Genomic DNA, 6,306 nt, shown 5'->3' with positions numbered 1-6,306 from the left:
TATGGAGTTTGGCTTGAGACCATCAAACCATCTCATCGTCATGGGTCCCAAACTGCACTGAAACACTTTGCACATTAATGCCTCGTCCTTGGAATGGACAGCCATCCTTTAGTTAAACTGGCTTACGTGCTCTACTATGTATGTCCGACCATTATATATGGCAAAAGTGGGCTGGTGGAACCACCGAGGAAGCTCAGCCCCCTCTATCTTGCACGTGAAGGGTGACTGGGAGATGCAGTCCAGGGCCTTACTCCATCCTCTAGTTAAACTAGCTTACGTGCTCTACTGGGTACATTCGACCATTATATATGGCAAAAGTGGGTTGGTGGAACCACCGAGGAAGCTAAGCCCCCTCTATCTTACGCGTGAAAGGTGATTGGGAGATGCGGTCCAAGGCCTTACTCATGGCGTCGTTTGCTAGGCCCTTATAAGATGGGCTTTTGTGGCTGTGTTTATGACGTTGCTCTTCCTCATAGGAGAAGGTTTCACTTGGCAGGGTTCTCAATCTCCCGCCTGTACTCATTGTCCTCTTTATCGCTGGTGTCTGGACTGGGGGAAGGACGCTTTTGTTGCGCTCGACGTAACCTCTTCTTCAAGTCATCGATTTCTTGCTGTAGAGCCCTATGATTGTCCCGCTTTTAGGATGCGTAACCTTTCCTTTTCGAGTGACTTCTGCTCTTGTGGGAGGTATTTACACTACCCTTTCGTCGCTTGTCTTAATCTCTCTCCCATTCAAGGTTCAAGAAGTTATCCTACTGTTGGGAGTCTGCATGTTCCGTTTGGCGCAGACCTGATCCTTCCATCTCTAATGGTCTCACTTATTGAGGCACAAGTTCTCCCCATAGACGGCGCCAATTGTAGGATCGCAATTCGGGGCCCAAACCCAACAGGTATGGGGTTCTGGCCCAAGGAGCCTGAAACAATGAATTTATAGAGAGTGGATTACAGAACTAGGCCCTAACGAAGTGCATACTAGTTAACATTGGGCCATACAACAATTGAAAATAAGAAAATCCCCTTCATGCCAATTAGATATATGGTCCGAGGAGACGTGGAGGATGTATCTCTGTCCCTGCTTAAAGGCTATGGTTCTCACCCTATTCTTCTGTTTTAAGTTCCTGTTTTTTCGTCCCCTTCTTCATGGGGACTCCCCTCTCTTATATAGCCCCCTTGAAGTCATTAGGGTTTTACATTTGTTGATCATCTAGACCTTCACTTGAGTGCCCGTCCCATCAGACATCTCTCCCATCTTTCTGTGAGTTGTGGTAGCCAAGGCAACACTGTTCGCAAGTCCTCTCTACATTAATACGGCCAGAAAAGTAGCTGTCATGCATTTAATGTGGCAGCTGTAGCCTCTCCCTTAGCATCCTACACTTTCTTCCCTCTTACGGGCTTGTGGAACTCATCATTGTTACTATACTCGTAAGAGTGGATCCTTATAGCAGGCAGAGTGCATGTTTGAGCCATATTTGGTACGTCCGATGAGACATTTCTCCTCGAACCACCTTTTAAATATTTTTGGGCCCATAAGAATTGGGCCGGGAGCCCTTTTGGCACCCACACCTTCTCCTCGGACGTGGTCAAACTTTTATATAAGACCCAAGGCCCATTGTATGATTTTGGGCCTTTGCCCCTACAAAAGCAATGTTACACCAGCTCGTATATTTTTATTGAATTAATATTTCAAAACTCTTACCGTTGGATTACAATTATATTTTCTTTATGTTCTTAAACTTTCATGCCAAATTTCAAGTTAATCAGATATTATTTAGTCTTTGATTCATAAACTCATATTTTACACATGGCTCTAAAATACAAAAACTTAAAATTTAAACATATATATAATAGAGGAGCTCATGCACACTTGAAGATATTAGTAGTGTATTTTTATGAAATTTTGCTAGAACTTATAGGTATTTTGGGGGAAGTTGTTAAAGATTTCCACTAACCATAATTGAAACTAATCAAATTAATCCTTAATACAAACTAATTTATTTGAATTAAAAAAAACATACCTCTATTATTATTTATTTTACACTAGATGATAGTAAATAAGAGTCAATAACTTATTTTGTGTTTGCCTTGTTTTATTCAGTAATAATCAAGACATTGAGAGGCAATTTCTTAAGAATGGTGGAGGTGATTCAGTGAAAGAAACAACGGCACGGAAGAAAATTCTTGATCCAAGGAAAGCGTTCCTTAAAAGGTGGAATGTAGGATTTGTATTGTCGTGCGTGATTGCAGTATCATTGGATCCTCTGTTCTTTTATCTTCCTGTGATCAATGAAGACAAGAAAAGCATTCGGTTAGACAAGAAGTTGTGGATCACAACTATCGTTTTGCAATCCTTCTTCGATATCATTCACCTACTGCATATCATATTGCAATTTCGCGCTGGTTTTATAGACAAGAAGCTTCTGAAAAGTGGAAAATTTGAGTTGAATACAAATGCTTGGAAAATAGCCCAGAAATATTTATGGCCGTGGTTCTTATTCAACACTATAACTATTCTTCCCATCCCGCAGGTAAGGGAGACCTCTGCTAATTGTTGTTCACTTGTTTGGCTTGATAAATGTTGCTTACATTTTTTTTTTTTTTAATAATTTAAAATTTTAAAAATAATATATGTGTATGTGTTAGCTAATCCATTATTGTGGCTTGCAGCCCCTACTAAAGAAAAAAACCCTTGTGTGTAACAAATCCTTAAGTGTTACTAGAATATAAATTTTAAATAAAAATAATAATCAAACTACTCTGTTTTGGGTCTTTTTTATTTTTTATAAATATATAAATGACAATGTATTTGTCGCATTGATTATTTATGTATCAGGACCTTAAAATTTTGGGACTTTGTGCATGCTGTTGTCTGGCTTTGTCTAAACTATTCAGTTGTGTTTTAAAAAAAAAATAAAAAATTTGAGGCTTGAATCCGACGCTTTGACCATTGAAGTTTTTGGAGGCTTCGGACCTTAATTCCAATAGAGTTTCAAGACTTTTGAATATTCTCCTATGAGATTAAGGCTGTGTTTGGTTGCTGTAAAACGTTTTCTGGAAAATACATATTTTCCGAAAATGCTAATTTCCAGAAAAGGAAAATATTTCTGTGTGTTTGGTTGCATTTCAAAAAATTTTCCGGAAAATATTTTCTGGTGTTTGGAAAAGAAGAAGGAAAACACAAATCCAGAAAAACGCAAGCCACAACCCAGAAAAAAATAATCAACGATCGCGATCTCGCCGACGCGATCTCGTGAAGGCGAGATCGCGATCAATGTCGCGATCTCGCATTCGCGAGATCGCGATCGACGCTTCGCGAGATCACAATCGACGGCGCAATCTCGCGAAGCGTCGATCGCGGTTGTCGGATTGGAGCTAGCGAGATCGGCACGGACTGGAGCTCGAACTGGTCTTCTCCTCTCGCGCGCGCGCGCGCGCTCTCTCTCTCTCTCTCTCTTTCCGGAAATCCTTTGAAGTGAAAATGGAAATGGTAATTGATTTCCGTGGTCAAAGGCCTTTTTTTTTCGTCAACGGATTTCAATTTCCGGAAAATAGAATTTTCCGGACTAACCAAACAGCCTCATTTTCGGAAAAGCATTTCCGGAAATGATTTTCACCAAAAACAAACACAGCCTAAGGAGAACTTCTATTTATTGGATTATTGAGGAGTTTAGTGACACATGATTGGCTCTCATTTGATAAAATAAGTCATAATTTAAATTGAGAGATTTTATCTCTTGTTCTTCAAGGAACATGTGACATAATTTGATTACTTGAAGTATCTTAATTTAAAATAATACTTTTTATTATTTAATTAAACTGCTTATGTCACTATCAGTACGAATCAATATCAGATTGACTCTCAAATATTCTTATCAACTTTTATTCACGGACACTTGGCAAATCTCCGTTTTCTTTGAACAATGATAGTGAGACCCATTGTGTAGGACACAACACTTTGTAATTAGCCATTTTGAACATACCACATGGACTTGGTAATATAGCACAGAAATTTGCAATTGGTTGAAAATTCCACTATACAGGGAAGAAGGAAAAAAAAATATTTAAGTTTTTTTTTTACTCGTGCCTTAATATTAAATCACGGATTATCCAGGTTTTATAAATTTAATTGAAATTTCATATTATACAACTAAACTGGGTTATATTTCATATTTAACAAATTTTATTGTAATAATTGCTAAATTATATAAAAAGAGAATGGGTTGGCTAAGCATGAAAAAATGTTGCTTAAAATCTGCGATTCTTTTAAGCCAGTGTTCTGCAACAAGACTGCTGCTACATTGTTGGGGAGGGAGAGCCAACTGATGCGGTACTCTTGATTACGGACGGCATTGCATGGAGCTATCCAAGCAGTAATAAAGGTAAAGGAAGACAGAAAGTCAGTTCTTTGGAGAAGAATTTCTTGAATGGGTTTTCAAACGGACCTTCCAAACTTCCCGCTTCCTCGAGAACTCTCAAATCCCATACAAAAGTGGAAGCCTTTCTTCTATTCTAGGTTTTCACAATTAGTCCCAAAGCAATTGTACAAGTCAAGTCGGCTTCCAGTATACAACGAATCTGGCGCCTCAATAACCCAAAGAAAGATGAAGTACGTTGGTGGTTCAAGAGAACTTCAGAATCCCGTAGCGCCTGATGTTGTTGCTGAATTTGAATCCAAGGCAGCTTCTATTTTACAATGAGCGAGCCTGGTGTAGCAATCACCCAATGTGTTGGTGCTTCAGGAAAACGTCAAAATCCAGTAGTACATGTTGAAAAGCAATAGTTTGTTTTGATGTATCTGTATTTTTTTGGGGGGGAAAATTGATATTTACCCTTAATTTGAAAAATTATGTAGCAAAATTTTACTGTTTTGAAATTATTTAATAAAATGCTCCTATTTTGAAGCTACTCAATTTTAACAAATTCAAGTTTTGTGTAAAACTTAATATCCTTAAAATCGAGTTCTATATATATTTTTAAGTAGAACTCAATATTAGTAATGTCGAGTTTCACTTAAATTTTTTTTAAAATTTAAATGGCAAAATATACATGGAACTCAACATTATTAATGTGGAGTTCTCAATTGTCTTTTAATTTTCTAATGATTAAGAAATTCTTATTTTACTTATACTAAAAGTTTTTTTTTTTTTTAATAATTTGATAATCTCATTTAGAAAAATTAGGAGGAGATGCCAACTAATTGAGTTATAAGATTCTAGATTTTACTGAAAGAAATTAGTTATATATAAAATAGATTTTTTTAAAAAAAATATTTTTATTAAAAAGTTCTTTTATTTAAAGGAGGGCCACACGTTAGCCTAAATATATATATATTTTTTACTTATTGGGATTAATTGAATTTTAGGATGAAAATTTAACATATTTATTATAAAAACCATTTATAGTAGTGGAAAAATAGCAAATAAATACAATATAATGAATGTGCTATCTTTGTATAGTTTTTTAACATGAAAAATAGCAGTAATCATCACATAGGCAGCATTTTGTTGTCCATATTAGACTTAAGTGTGCCATATATGTGTATATGTGTTGTGCTTTTTGAAATTGTATAAAAATCTATATGTACGTGGGTGTATAATGACAGGACAAAATTCAAGTACAGTATCTTAAGTATTTTTCCTTAGGCTTTCCTCTTAAAATTTAGTCATGTAGCTTTTTTTCTCATGGGATGGAAGTGGTTTTAGTTAATGATTAAGCCAAATTTGTCAATTGATATGTTAGTCCAGATGTAGTTTAGCAGGAATGATCTCGGTTTCTGCAAAAAAAAAATAACTATGGTGTTTCTCTCCAAATGTCATCGGCATGGTGCCAACCAATGAACCTCTGATAATAAAGTTAGATAACTATTTAGAGAGAAAACAATCTATAAAAGTGTGTAATTATTTATATTTGTACCTCTGCTTAGGTTATGAGGTGGTTTATATAGTTCGTTGCTTTTCCAGCTATTAGAGGTATTCAATGGAGGCCTGAATGGCTTTGGTAATGCCTCTGGATGTTTAATGATGTGCTTTAAATATCCGTCCAATAGTCATGCTTATGCGTTTGTCCATTAGTAATGATTCATGCATTAAATGCGCGTTTATGGCGCATTGGTCATCCAAAGGCTTCCTTGGATGATGGGAATTTATTGGTTCATTAGTTAAGTAGTCACATGACTAAATTTTAAGAAGGGAATCTAAATAAAAATACCTAAGTATGTACCTAAGTTTTTCCTATAATGATATACGTATGTTAGTTATAAATTTTATCTTTCTAAAGTCAAATCTTGAATTCACCACTATTCCATAATAT

Source organism: Quercus lobata, chromosome 11 (assembly GCF_001633185.2).
Source record: "Quercus lobata isolate SW786 chromosome 11, ValleyOak3.0 Primary Assembly, whole genome shotgun sequence".
NCBI lineage: Eukaryota > Viridiplantae > Streptophyta > Magnoliopsida > Fagales > Fagaceae > Quercus > Quercus lobata.
Note: the sequence above shows the minus strand (reverse complement) of the source record.